The following is a 15,000-nucleotide window of genomic DNA, read 5'->3' on the forward strand; positions in this document are numbered from 1 at the left end:
GGCCCTTTACGCCCTTTTTTATGTTGAAGGAAAGCAAAAGTGCTCTCTGATCAGATCCATTTCGTAAAGTCACAGGCCTCCCTGCTGAAAACAAACGCCTTTGTAAGTGTTGTCCTTGATTGTGGGCTCATCATCCTCTCTGGCGCTGTAGCTCTTGGCTACTTGTATCTATTCAACACAATGGCTAGTGATTTACTCTTACACTTGCTAATTTCACTGATCAAGTTTCACCCGTCGCTGTTCCCTCGTCAATGGCTTCTTATACAAGCACGAGAGGAGAAACAAATCAAGTCAGTTAAGCAATCTGGCTTAGTATCACTACAGAGGCACATCACGGCTGTGTACTTTCACACTTCAAAATAGGGAGTTCTGGTTTGCAGAGGATGATATAGACGGAATGTTAAATTAATCAGGAGCCTCCTTCTCACGCCCACACATTGCTCATGTGTTTGGTCCATGAGGTTTATCAGAGCTAAGATACACCATCAACATGCAGTAAATGAAGCATTACTTGTGGATCTGTAGTAGTTTGATGAGTTTGAGAGTTGCAAAGTACAAACACTCAAAAAAGTATGTAAGATACGGTGAGTTCTAGATTCAGTAGATAGGTGCTAATAGTTAAGGCTCATGTGGTTTTGTCAAAAAAAAAATAAAAAAAAAATCTGACAGAAAATACATGGTCCTTGGGAAGTGTGTACACACACACACACACACCCCAGCTGTTCAGAATAAATTGGTTTCCCTTCGATGTTGCATTTGTCCTCAGTGTTCTTTTGTTCCTCATGAAACTAAGATAAAACATTAAAATATAATTTTTCAAAACCTCCTTTTGCTCATCTTTTCCAGCAATGGTGATAAAGGCGAAGGGCGCTGTGTATATACAGCAATTCTCTGATAAAACCTCAAATCTATATCACAACTTTACTCTTCACCTTCATGCGACATTGTATTGGTTCAGAATGTTTCAACTGCAAAAAAAAATATATATATATATTCTGTCAGTGTTTACACTAAAGTCTCCCATGGCTATCTTGCGGCTTGTGCTGGACATATTTCTCTGTACTACAAGCTTCTCTCAGTACCTCATTAGCTCTACTCTAGCCTAAGCATGGCATCCCACAGGCTACACACACTTACACAGGCTGTACACACTAACATCTACCTGCCTCAGCACCAAGTGGAAAAGGAGTTTTGTTTTCAACCAGTCAGCCTTGTCAATCAAATGAACACATAGGAAGTAAAGAGGAAATTGTCTCAGCCTCAGATTGTCTCAGCAGCAGCAGAGTGCTCTTCACTTCAAGCCTAATCAAATTAGAAACAGAAGCACTTCAACAGTCTCCCATATATGCATGCTGTAAGATGCAGTTAGCAGTTATGCCTTGGCTCTGGCCAATTGGCCAAGGGGTTTAATTTTTGGCGGCTGTCATATGCATATAAGTCCTTATAGACATTGTAGTGTTACCTAAAGTAGGGAAATGTGTGAGATGTGCAATGGATAAGGGCGCTTGACACGGATGTAGCAAAGAAGTTCTTGGCACAAAGTGCTTTTCTCCGCCAAGACCACAATTTCTGTATATCTGAACACCTCGAAGGACAATAAGCCCCCTAATTCCCACATTTATAGACCCTTTCAACAATAAAAACAAAAACAATGCTTGAACATTCTATTTGGTTCCCAATCTACTTCCTCTGCATTAAGATAACATATGGAATGTTAAAACGGAAGCCTTGTGGGGCCAACTATGATGCTGATAATGGAACTCTCTTGAAAGGGTCTGTGTTTGTGCAAAGAAATATTGGACCTCTGCCAGCCAATCAGTAAAGAGCATATTTCATCTCCAGATGTAATGTGCTACTGTATGCTCGGCTGCAGAGCTGCGAGAGAGGAGTATATTGTGTTGTGTGTTTAGCAGCTGTGAGCCAAGTGGATACTCCGTCTATAGCCCCTACCGTCAGAGGGCTAATTGGATTCTGTGTTTACCAGTAATGCTGGAAGGCTAAGAGGATATTGTGTTTAACTGAAAGGGGGAAAAAACTCTTTAATTACTTTTTGTTTCCTCCAACACTCCATTAGTGGGGCCATGTTCGATTGCGTAATCACAGGGCGCAGCATTGGCTCACCGAGACGCTTCAGCCTCCTGACTGTCAGAAAAGCTCTGTCTCAAGCAGTCAACTCCTGCTCACCTCAAACGATTTGTACCATTAGACACCCAGCGTGCTTCTAAGAAGTCTGGCAGAATTACCATACACACCTCAAACCCCTATGACAGAAATGCTTTTGGGGTCACTGGTTTGCCAAATCAAATTACAGCACCAAATGCCTGGCAGAAACATCTCTTTGACATCCTTGAAACCATGACAACAACTGTGTTTCCCTCAAATGCACAGTGTTGACAGACTGCATACTAACTAAGTTAGATTAAGTTACTTGTTTATTTGTTCTGAAGGCAATTTGTCCTCTGCATTTAACCCATCCGGGATAGTGTACACACATACATTTATAGATCTGTTTGAACATCTGTGTGCTTATTGTGGTCAGAGTACATCTGGTGCACAACCACGGACTATCTCAGCACTCTTTCCACTCATCCACTTATAGTAGATGTACTGTAACTAGATGCAGCGTAAAGTCCACTAATACATTCAGTGCAGCATGTACTAACTAGCGTCTTGTGGAGCGACATTTTGTTTTCTGCCATGTAAGAATGCAGCTTCAGTTGTTTCTGTAACTCTGCGTTTGTAGCAAGGTCCTAACAAGATCACTCTAATGGATTCAGTTTGTAGTTCAGATGGACTGTTCAGTGATTTAAAATATACACAGGAGAGATGTTAAATTCCTTGTGCTATATGTAGGGGATTTCGCACAGCGGCCAATCTACAACCAAGCCTATTTACCGTCAAAATCACTAACAAATCACAAATCACTAACAAAAATATCCCCAACAGAACAGCCTTCAAGAACATTTCACTGGGGTTATCAAGCATGCACCTTCCTTCATAAGCGTTTCATTAAATTATGCCCATGACACCTCCAGAAGGCTCAACGGTGGTGTCTGTCATCCCAGACTCACCCCCCTCCACACTCCTCTACCAACAAATACTGACAATGAACCAAAACAGACAACTCTAAACCACCAACAAAGCAGCCTCGGTGCGCAACACATAGTATAAGTCATGGTCATCATGGTCATTTCCATTCAATTTTAAAATAGCCCAGCACCCATATAACATTAAAGATTACATAGACAAAGGGCATTCACATATTCACAACTTTATATATTGAAACTAGAGCTCTTCACTCAGCCACAACCATGAAATAAAGACCATAGCACAATATACAAACATTACATCAAATTCAATCACCAAAGTGTATAAAACTGTGTGCTTAATGAATAACTATTCAGCTATATAATAAAACAAAATAGTGTGCCACTCTATGTGTGTACCATGCTGTGGTCTGATTATATTTTGCATTTTAATTTGTAATTACCATTATCGTAATGTTATTTCATTCTGTACATCTGTACAACTTCTCAGCCTTTTTCATTTTGTATAATGAAATCCCTAATAATTTCACTGTTCTTGTGTTCATTGCTTTTGTCGTGCACTCGCAGATTGCATTCACCCAGGGGCAAAACAGAACTGTTCTCTGGACTCCCGGTCTAGTCCCAAGGTCCTGGGTAGACATCCTGGTCCATGGCAGCCACCTTGGTGTGAATCTTTACATATCCAGTAATACATATATTAAAAAGCTTATTACACTCTTTACATCCATGGTTATAGACTGCACATCCAGTACATGTGTAGATTCATTCTTTGAATTTCCCCTAGGGGTCAATAAAGTATCTATCTAACTATCTATCTATCTAGATTCCATCTTCAATGTTTGATTGATTAATTTAACAGACCATCACAGAGTTGTCCCCGAGACACTATTCTATGTAGGGTCGGTGTTTGTCACAGGGTGTGAAATTGTTTGCTCTTCATTGAACTTTAATATATGCATCTTAAAGCAGCACTAACCAAGATTTGCTCTCAGGGTCCCCCTACAGTAGAGAAACGCAATAATAAACAAACTAAATATGCGTCTTTTCCAACAAAGTATGAACATAACTCCGATATAATTTTAGAAGGAATGCACCGACAGCAATCTGTTGAAAAAGATCTTTGAATTCCTGTAGCTGTATCCTATCCTGTAGTTCCTACCCAAAGACCAAAAGTTGGTCTGTAATTAGGGCTGCGCATGACAGGCAGAAGTGCCGTCGTCATGTTATGAGGTTATGTGCCATCAAAATGATTTTGGAAACATTGTGTTAAGGTAAAACTTTTATGTTAAAGGTGCCTTTAAGAAATATAGGCCTACTGAGAAATATATTGTACTTTTGATCGAATAAAAAATTCTTTGTGAACACGATGTAAGGGATGACTGAGACAATTTGTCAAAATTAAACTCCTTGCCAACTTTTCAAGTATGCTGATTAAAGCCCTACAGCATTTCAGCCATTATCTAATCCCAATGGAGTGCATTTTAAGTAAATGTAATGACACATCTTGCAGCTAAGACTTCCTGATTACATCTGGCCTTTACTTTACATTAAACATAATCTGATCTACTAGAAAGGGTTTTTGATTAATTAATTTAAGAGTCTCAGAGACGCTATTCTATTTGGGGGGGTCAGTGACTGTTCCAAGATGTGAAGTCTTTTGCTCGTCATTGCATTTCAATGTAGGGCCAGTTTTCCATACATGGATTAAACCTTGTCCCTGACTAAAAGCTTTTTCTCAACAGAGATCTCCTTAGTCCAGGAAACTAGCCCACAGCGTCATAAGAATAGATTATTTTTTTGAAGAATAATGAATAACATATATTTTTGGGATGTTTATTTTGGCGGAGACAGGGTTTTCCGTCCCCTCCATCAAGACCTGTGGCTCACTTTGCAGAGAAGTCCCTGTGACTGGAGGAGGAACAGTTATTTTGTTGTTAAAATGTACATTTTACATTTTTTTTTTCTCGTCTCACCTCTCATCTCATCTCATCTCATTGTCTCATTCATTTGAATCAATTATGCACATAGCAATGCATCATATATTCTCCAGTTAATTTTAAAGATGATCGATGATTGTGTTTATTTTCGAATGTGTACAAGTCGTTGTAAATGCCTTCAACTGGTTAGCAGCCCATATGGATTTGAAGAAAATGTGGCCATTTTTCTAAGTGCTGTTTTATTTCATGCTTTGTAACATTCAATTATTAAAACAATGATTTTTGTTCTCTCCGCTATGCTCCGCAAGATTTCTTCTCCTTTGGCTCTAATCCTTTCCCCTCTCTCTTTTCCCCTTCATGCAGGGATAAAAATAGCTTTCCATGACTTCCATGGCTGTGGCTCCAGCTACAGAAAGTGTCATACATTTTTCGTACACGTTGTTGTTGTGGCCATGTCTGATGTTACTGTCGTCGTAAGACGGGAAGCTGGCTCTGCCACTAATAGAAAAATCAGATGAATGAAGGAAGCTGTCTTGACTGCATTTCCAGAGAAGAAGCTGAGAAACGGAGTGACGTGGTACTGGGTAGTACTGTATATGAGAAAAAAAAGAAGTTGCAGCAGCCTGCTGAAGAGAGCAGTTTGTGTGTGTGTGTGTGTGTGTGTGTGTGTGTGTGTGTATGTGTGTGTGTATGTGTGTATGTGTGTGTGTGTGTGTGTGTGTGTATGTGTGTGTGTATGTGTGTATGTGTGTGTGTGTGTGTGTGTGTGTGTATGTGTGTGTGTATGTGTGTGTGTATGTGTGTATGTGTGTGTGTGTGTGTGTGTGTGTAGGTGTGTATGTGTGTGTGTGTGTGTGTGTGTGTGTGTGTGTCTGTCTGTCTGTCTCTCTGTCTGTCTGTGTGACCTATTCTCAAGACACAACTGACAACTTTATGAATGTGCATAGAATTTGCAAATGAGCTGAATGGAATCCCTGACACTTGCCTTGTCATTCTACCGGCTGACATTTAGACAGTGTAACGAGATAGTTCCGGGTAATTTGCTGTCTGTAAGTTGCATGGCATTTCATGGACACTCTTTTCACATTTCATGCACTTCATGGACACTCTTTTTAACAACTGATGTCAAACTAAAGTTCTACTTGTGTGACATTAAGTTCATAGTGAAAAGGGTTTAAAGATCCCATCATTACCACCATACCATCCCATGCTCACCAGACAACATTTACCCAGCATTCATTGTATATCTACAAGACTACCAAGATTGATAATTTAGCTTAAATTAATACATGTTATAGTTTTTATAGTTGTTGTTATAGTTTAAGTGAAATATTCTATAATTTAAGTAATACTGTATATAGTAACTGATGGGGTATAACTGTCTGGTGCACTTTCAAAACAGCATAGGTGTGTGGTAAGTCTAAACTGATATATGTAGGCTACAACACTTCCACAACATTCACAGAAGGAGTTGATATTGCAAGATATCTTGAAAATATTTGATTTATTTGCAAATCTTAATATGAGACCACTGCATGAGATCACAGCCAATTCATAGGCAGTCAAATTGTTCATAAAACCAAATGACACCAAAATGGATATAAAGTCCTGACCAACTGATCGTGGTCTGTCAACCACATTGATAATGCGTGATTTTGCTGTATGTGCCCCAAAGATGTCCTGTCAGTTCAGAAATGAAATAACAAGTGCCAACGCTCAACAGTCAGGATCTACACTATGGTGAAACCATCGAACCTGGCGAGCCTGCCCAGGCACACTCCCTCTTATCACCCCAGTTAGACAGGGAGAGTAGAGGACTTCTCTGTCAAACATACATTTTCTTGAGGTAAAGGTGTCTTTTACAAAATTGCTATTCCACCTCACAGTGCCAAGTGAGGAGCCTGCCTGAGTCTCAGCTGTTCCCACTTCATTCACATGTTCTGTATCCTACTCTGAGTTGGCTCCGGTTCTGCGCTCCTGGGAGAATGGCAAGGAGCAGGCTAGTCAATGGCAGCACACTGCTTGAGGAAGGTTTTTCAATTATTGATGCATTGCTTTGAGGTGTGGTGGCATTGAAGTGAGAGTCAGCAACTCTCTCTCACTGCCACCCTATACCCATCCCAGACCTACAATCACTGTCTGTCAGCTATGGCGGTGTGTGTGTGTGTGTGTGTGTGTGTGTGTGTGTGTGTGTGTCTGTCTGTCTGTCTGTGTGTGTGTGTGTGTGTGTGTGTGTGTGTGTGTGTGTGTGTGTGTGAGAGAGAGAGAGTGAGAGTGAGTGAGTGAGTGAATGTGTGTGTGGAGATTGTCAGGGCCAAGAGCCACAGGCTATTGGGCACCACACATGGAAAAATGGGACCAGTGGGAGCAGCTGCTGTTATAGTACCTTAATGAAAAGCCTTGAAGAACACACACAGACACACACACACACACACACCACACATATACACCTCGACTGTGTCTGGAATGGTAATTACGGCACATTAAGGTTAACAAAATGCTGTTTCACAGTCCACCTTGGGATAGAACCTTGAACACTGCACTGCGCTTTACCCTCCCTGTCTGTTTGGCTGTGAAATGGGCAACTCTCTAAATGCTGGCAGAACAAGGAGAAAAAGACAGCCACCGCCACTGAGAGTCTGCAGGACAACTGAAGTAGACACATGCATTATCTGGGCCAGAGGTGGTCCTACAGTCCTCTCTTATCTATGAGGAACAAGGAGCGAATGGAAAAAAAAACATCCTCCAACAAGGTCATTTTCGTTTTTTTGTCTACTGAGCATGTGCGGATGTGGCTGCCAGTGTCCTGTTCTCCCTCTCTCTCCCTCAATTGAGGTGCTAATAATATTCATCAGGATGACAAAAACTCCCTGCTGAGAACAAAGGCTGTTTTTCTCCTCTGCTGTTTTTTTTGTCGTTCTCTCCATTCTTTCCCTCCCTCTTCCTCTTCAGTGCACTGTGCCTGTGTCCATCATGCTGTCACTCAGATCCCCAAGGCCCACATTATGAACCATAACAGTACAAGAGTTACAGCAAGAGGTTGGCAACTGCGGCCCTGTCTTCTGGAACTTTCCCTAAGTTACACCGAGGGCAAAACAATCAAAACAAAAAGAAAAGTCAAGCACAACAGTAACTTTAAAATGTGTCACTGTGAACCACGGTGAGCTACAAGAGTACAACAAGCGGAGGAAAGAAAGGCACAATTAAATGAGGTTTTCCTCTGTGAAACAGGTGTATAATTAATTTACTGTTAAATCTGTTAGCTTTTTCCTGACTCTGGGGCTGTTTGGGGGATGTGCTGAGGTGGGAGATCTGACTGCAGGATCACAGGCATCTGTTGGCCTACATACAGCGAGGCTACACCTGCTCCTGGTACCCTGCTGGGGTGACACTTTTTTTTTTTTTTTTTTCCTCCTCTCTTCCGTCCCTCGCCGCCACCCCATTGGCCACAGGCTGGTGGCTAGAGAGGGAGACTGGGCTCTGAGTGGTTGCAGCCTGCAGGCGGCCCGGAGAGTGAGATGTGACGAGGGGGAGGAGGGGGCAGTGTGAGGGAGACGCAGAGGTGCTCAGAAGCAGGCGAAACTCACAGAAGGAGGAGGAAGAGAGAGAGAGAGAGAGAGAGAGAGAGAGAGAGAGAGAGAGAGAGCCCTGTCAGCAAATCTCCAAATTAATCACTCATCCTTCAGGTGTATGGACTGCCTCAGCTTTCTCATCTTTCACTTTCTATCTCTTTCTTGGCCTTTCTCACTTGCTTCACTTGTTTCTAACTGATTTCAGGGCATTCAATTTGTGCTCTCTCTCTCTCTCTCTGTCTTTCTCTCTCTCTCTCTCTCTTGTCCTCTCCTTCTCAGTAAAGTTATTTTTTCATTGTTAAATCTTCCAAAACCCAAGGACAAACACACAAACAAACAAACCAAATAAACAGAAGTTTATTGCCATGGAGACCACCCCTGGTTGTGGCATTGTTCATTATGCCATCAAGACTGCCCCTGCCCTTGCGGCATTGTTCGGTCACCTGCAGAAACAGCTGAACTTCTTGTTGTGGCACAAAGACAGACCCCGTGGCGTCAGGGTGCCATTTTACGAATGCACCTTCTCAGTGGGAAGACAGATTGTGGGAAGATGCCACACACAATGCAATGCAATCCCACAAATCTCCTTCATTAATCTTCCACAGTTATCAAACATTAAATGTGTGACTCAGCATATCCCCCCCCCCCCCATAAAACTCACAAGATGCGCAGAGCTCGTCCCAAACATACGAATTTATGATGTCAGCGTACGAGTTTCTATAGAAATATGCAACCAGGGGGGAAATGCATAAATCTGCGCCAGTGCTTGCTCCTGGCAAACAGCTCTGTTAATCTGCAATGTGTTGACTGTGGAGAATATGGAAAAAAAAACTTCAAAAGGTAGTTTTCACATTTAGCATATTTCTTTGGCACAAACATGAATAAACATGCCTGAAACGCATGTCAGGATGCATCCATCCTTACTGTGGAAGCACTGAGGCAAAGTAGGCAAACAGCCTCATTAGATAATAGGTTAACATGCTCAAAGAAAATAAGATAAAATAAATGATGCAGATACATTTACATATATTTGATCTCATGTACAAACTGTCCCAGAGGGCGTGTGTGAGGAGCATTCATTATCAGTTACACCACCAGGTCAACAGCAGGAGTGTTATCGAGATCACAGCACTCCTAAAGGTGCAGGGAAAACAAAAATGCTTCTGGACTGGACTCGTAATGATGATATAACCAGTCCCTCAAGATATTTATGATCTTGCGATTGCACAAATCCATGCAAATTCATGGATTTCCCACAAAACTTGTGATGGGTTACAATTTTCCTTAATTCCTGCAGTATCCACAAAAAGTCAAGGCCATCCAAAACATACAGGAGTATTCATTATTTGTGATTGCCTTCAGCAATATTTCAATGATTCAGCAGGCATACTGCAACAACATCCAAACAACGTCCAGCCACACTGGTCAGTCACTGGAGCTCCATGGAATGGCATGTTCATGAATCTGGACCCGAGCCATGAAATTGCAGAAGGAAAAAGTCAACATGACTGCAATTTTTGAAATTTTTCACAGAAAATCCAGTTTTGGACACAATAGTAACAATAGGCCTCATGACAACTATATCTTTTATCATTTATGATTTTTGAATACAAATATTATAACTGTTACATTTATATATATAAATTATTATATATAAATTATATTTAAATATACATACGACATATATCCCGAATATAAATATATATACCGACATATATATACTGACATATACCGAATATAAATATATATACCGACATATACCGAAACCGACATGCTTGTGCGTGAGAAGGCCTGCGAGCACACTATTTAAGGGGATGCGAGAACACCACCAAAAACTCCCTGAGGTGAAGCAGGCCTGGGAGGAGTTCCCGGCGAGTGTGTCCAGGCGTCACCAGAACAGCTGCACAATGATGTCAGGAGACAGGGAAAGCAAAAGCTCGCCGTGAACCCAAAACGGCTTTTGAAGACGGGGGGGGGGGGGGGGGGGGGGGCAATACTGAGGATCTGATGCCAGCGGAGGACCTCGCTGCCTCTATCTACCCTCAGTGCAGAAAGCTTTGAGGGATTTGGAGTGTTAGAGGTCGGCGTCCAACATCAAGGTCAGTCAGTGTTTACTATACATACAGGCTTGCTATACATACAGACTTCTTGTGAAAATGGTTTTGTTTAATCATTTTATTGTATCTCTTCACATTAATACCTCAAACAAAGCTATACAATAAATAAATCAAAATGTCCTTAAAGCAACACCAAAGAGTTTTTTTGTACCTTAAAATAATGTTTCCAAAATCGTTTCAGTGGTTCATCAACTCGTAACAGGGTGAACGGCACTTCTGCATTCGCTTCGGGGCCCTCTATCGGCTATAATCCAACTAAGTTTACCAGATCGTGTAGCGGCTCTGTAGTTCGATGGATTGAGACATAAGAAACTACAAATTTGACTTGCATCTGATGTCGCAATACATCATACTTTCCTAAAATCATGCAGCATATTCTACCTTGTCTGTGGACATCGTTATTTGCAAAGCCGGTGCTGGATGAACAAATAGCGTGCGTGTGACAGAGGAAAAGTTCTTTGGTGTTGCTTTAAGCTCTGCTGGCTGAAGATCCTCCTGAGGCTGGAACCAGTGGAGTGGAGCAGGGTGCAGTTGTGGAAGGAGAAGTGCAACATCGAGGTCCAGGGGAGCAACACGCCAACCCAGATCACGCCGTGGCAGCATCGGCCAGGAGAATCAACCTTTTTTGGATCTCCAGCAGGCCGGCTTTGATATGCTGGAGAGGGAGCTGGTCGGGCGCCTCAACACCTGCCTCAGCCGGACGGAGACGCCTCTCGGCCGCATAGCCGTCAATCTGTGGAGACTTGCGGAGCGTGTTGAGGGTGTTGCTCCTGTTGCAACACCACCTCCTTCTCCCTCCACTCGATCTCCTCCATTCACCGGGAGCACGCTGCTCCCTGCTCCCCCTGGGACCCTCCTGTACCCGGCTTCAATGAAATGCTCCCCGCCTGCAAACCCGGGAAGGAAGAGGGAGGACATGAACTCATTTGTTTTTTCCGCCATTCGTTTTTCTATGGTCGTTGCACTATATTTTCAATAAAAAAAACAACCCGATACTTTGAACTCCATGATTTCTTCAAACAATCATACTGTGTATCCAGATCATAGGTACTATTTTTCTTTATTTCTTGGATTACATTCCAAAACAGAAAATAACCACAGAGGGTATCCTTATCAGATCAACAGGAGGTGATGGGAGTGTTTTCATCAGAACACAGACCATTTTTCCCAGACTACAGAGAAACATATACAGTATAGACTTATTTTCCCAGACTACAGAGAAACATATACAGTATAGACTTATTCTACAGAGAAACATATACAGTATAGACTTATTCTACAATTCCCAGTTCTTCTCTAACTGAGCCCCTTTTACTTACACAGAGACATTAAAAATTATATCAAACACAGATGAATTAGCATTTGTCATTTGACAGATACATTTCCGTTTTAGGTAGTTGAGTTCAGAAGGAGTTGTTTCTGGTTGGAGAGAGGGGAGACTAGGGGGGTTACCTACACTGTAGCAGGGTGCTGGGAACCATGGCCAAATGGTAGCTAAGACAATAGTGATAGCAAACAAATACACACACAGAGGTACAATGACTACAAAGGGCATTCTGCAATGAGAATTCCTCTCCTGCCTCAGGAATGCAAAAAGGCTGACCTTACAATACCATCATTCTAGATCTAGCATAATGGTATTTTTAAAAACAGCAGCACCATTGACTACGCCTTTAAAGGGAAACTTGGCAGGATTTCCCCCTCTGCTGGAGAAATTGTGCATTATGCTATTTCAAACTGTGGAAAAGGTAACGATAAAGCACATGGATTTGTTTACAAGCTAGCAAGACGGTTAGCATAAGTTCGGCAGACAAAGGATGTTACAAGGTAAGAAACACGATTTAAAACAAGTTTCTTGTTTCTCACTTCACTTTCAAGGTTGGTTTTCCGCCTGGGGACGCTAGGGGCAGCGGAAAAAGTCACCATTTTCACCGGAACAGGTCATTTAACCATCCAAATGATTTTCTAAACGGGTTTATTATGTTGAAATAGTTGCCAGGTTCCCCTTTAACATCAAGAACTGGTTCTGCACGTTGTCTCCTAATCACTCATTTTGAATGACTGTGTGTTGATTGGTGATTGGTTACGGTTTGCCATGCAGCGTTTTGATTGGTTTGGTCTCCGGCCGATCCCCACAGTGTGCCGGGGCAGTGTGCGCACTCCTTGTCCCATCAGCCCATGCTCTTGCACTGAGATCGCCGAACTTCCTGCCGCCACTGGTTCTCTTTCTCTTCCGCTGTCAGACATGGGCACTCCATCACGCCGCAGCTGGCCCACTGTGGCGCATCTGTCTTCTGACCTGTGTTTCTCAATCTGTCTTTCGCTCTCCCCCTCCCTATCTTTCCATCTGCCTCGCCCTCCATCCCTCTCTCCCTCCCTCCCTCCTTCACTGACACCCACCCCACCCCACCCCCTCCTGTTGACTTGAGTGGTGTGTAAAAGATGCGTGGCTGCAGTTTGTTTCTGTCACACTGATTAATGAGTTGCAATAACATTACAGCTTACATGGCTATGGCAGGGTGCATCTCAACTGCAGGCAATCAATAAATCAGCCATCCACTGCAGAGATTTTAGAGGCCATACCAACCAAGGCTGCGCTTCATAATTCATATGCAGATGAATACGTTTGTGCGGGGGGGATACACACGCTACAAGAGAGTTAAGACTGGTTTGACTGGCTGTAATGGTATTGAATGAGCTCACATGATAAAGTGAATTATAAATGGGACAGATGAGACTGGAGTTTCATTGCTTAAACATACAAGAGAGTAATGGTTCCCGAGAGTCTGCTTTATTCAGTGGTCTTGTCATCGTCAGAACGGCTCAGAGTCCTCTGCCTGTGATGCGTCTCGGCAAGATCCATCCTGGAGAATAAGGCTTTATCCTCAAAGTTACTGGTTCAGTGTGCACAAGTTCTGATAAAGTGCATGCTTCCCTCATGTGTTGTAATGAGCCCATTTTCAACAAGCTTTTCGTTTAGGTAATGGATCACTGAGAAGATAGGAAAGAACATAGGAGGCATGCACACAAATGAGTCTGCCCACACCACAACAACAACAACAATCTTTTGGAGGTTATTAAAGTAGAAACCAATAGGATATTTAGTTGTTTTTATCTATGATACAGCTTCCAACATTAAGAATAAAGCCTGGAGGTATACTGAATCGGTTATAGATTGTTTACAAGGCAGGAGAGAGTGTAGGTTACCGTACAAAGCAGGCCGATTGCCCTGTAAATGCAATACACTTCCTTGGGCATCAATGTTTCTCTGCACCAATCTTTGATTATTGCACAACTGTTATCTAGCTTGTCTTTTTTCAGGTTTCATCCTTTGCCACTTTCGAATTATTCATATATGAACTACATTCTACATTTCTTGTTCATTCTATAACCTGTAAAGCATGCTGACTGAAGGCAACATTTTTAATGCTTCTGTGATTCTAACACCACAACTAGACACACTGAGGGACAGAACAGGGAGAGTAACACGGGAAAATTGCTGGGAACTTTGTTTTCCCCCGAGAAACTACAAAACCTCTTTTGGAGAGCGCGGACACCATCTCCAACCATAAGCTTTTGCTCATTACCATTCCGTGTGCCAGTGGTATGTCTTCTGTAGAGCCTTTTGATAAATTTCCTTCACAGTTTGCTTCGTTGGGGAAAAATTCATCTCTGACAGCATTTGTCTGTTATGAAGCGTTGCCCTGGGCTCTGGTCTATATGTTGCTGCAATCAATATTTATAAGGTGTATCGTTGAGACGGGGAGAATAATGGCATGCATCTCAAATGAAAATACAGAAGACAGACACAGGGTAGGAAGAGATATAGAAGAACAGACAGAGAGAAAGAGAGACAGTTTGTGAGGGGAAAGGGTGAGAGAGAGAGAAAGAGACAGAGAGAGAGAGAGAGAGAGGGAGAAAGAGGGAGAATGTGGAGACAAAGAGATGGAGAGGGAATCCTATATGATACATCTCAGCCTCTTGGCGAGCCCTTGAGTTGACTGTATGAAGTCCTTCCTCCTTATTCATTATTATTTCCTCTCTACCATAAATCATCCTGAAAGCAACAGCAGAAAAGAGAGAAAGACAAGCAGAGAGAGTGGAACAGTGACAGAGAACGAGAGAGCATCAGAGAGGAGGAGAGAGAATGAGAGAGCATCAGAAGGGAGGAGAGAGAGAACGAGAGCATCAGAGAGGAGGAGAGAGAATCAAGTGAAAGAGAGTAAGGAAGAGAAGATGGGTCATTGGACGATGGCAGAGAGAGAGACGGATGTGTGTGTGTGTGTGTATGTGTGTGTATCAGAGAGAGATAGAAAGAGAGAGAGAG

General features: G+C 42.5%; 1 long non-coding RNA gene across 1 annotated transcript in view; it reads left to right on the plus strand.

Annotated features, from left to right (window-relative positions):
- Positions 1 to 11,016, plus strand: part of LOC121724567 — a 14,331-nt gene extending 3,315 nt beyond the window's left edge. The window contains exons 2-3 of the long non-coding RNA XR_006035236.1: positions 1,843 to 1,849; positions 10,934 to 11,016. This is a non-coding gene — a long non-coding RNA (uncharacterized LOC121724567). The remainder of the gene's footprint in view (positions 1 to 1,842; positions 1,850 to 10,933) is intronic.
- The last annotated feature ends 3,984 nt before the right edge of the window (positions 11,017 to 15,000 follow it).

Source organism: Alosa sapidissima, chromosome 11 (assembly GCF_018492685.1).
Source record: "Alosa sapidissima isolate fAloSap1 chromosome 11, fAloSap1.pri, whole genome shotgun sequence".
Lineage (NCBI taxonomy): Eukaryota > Metazoa > Chordata > Actinopteri > Clupeiformes > Clupeidae > Alosa > Alosa sapidissima.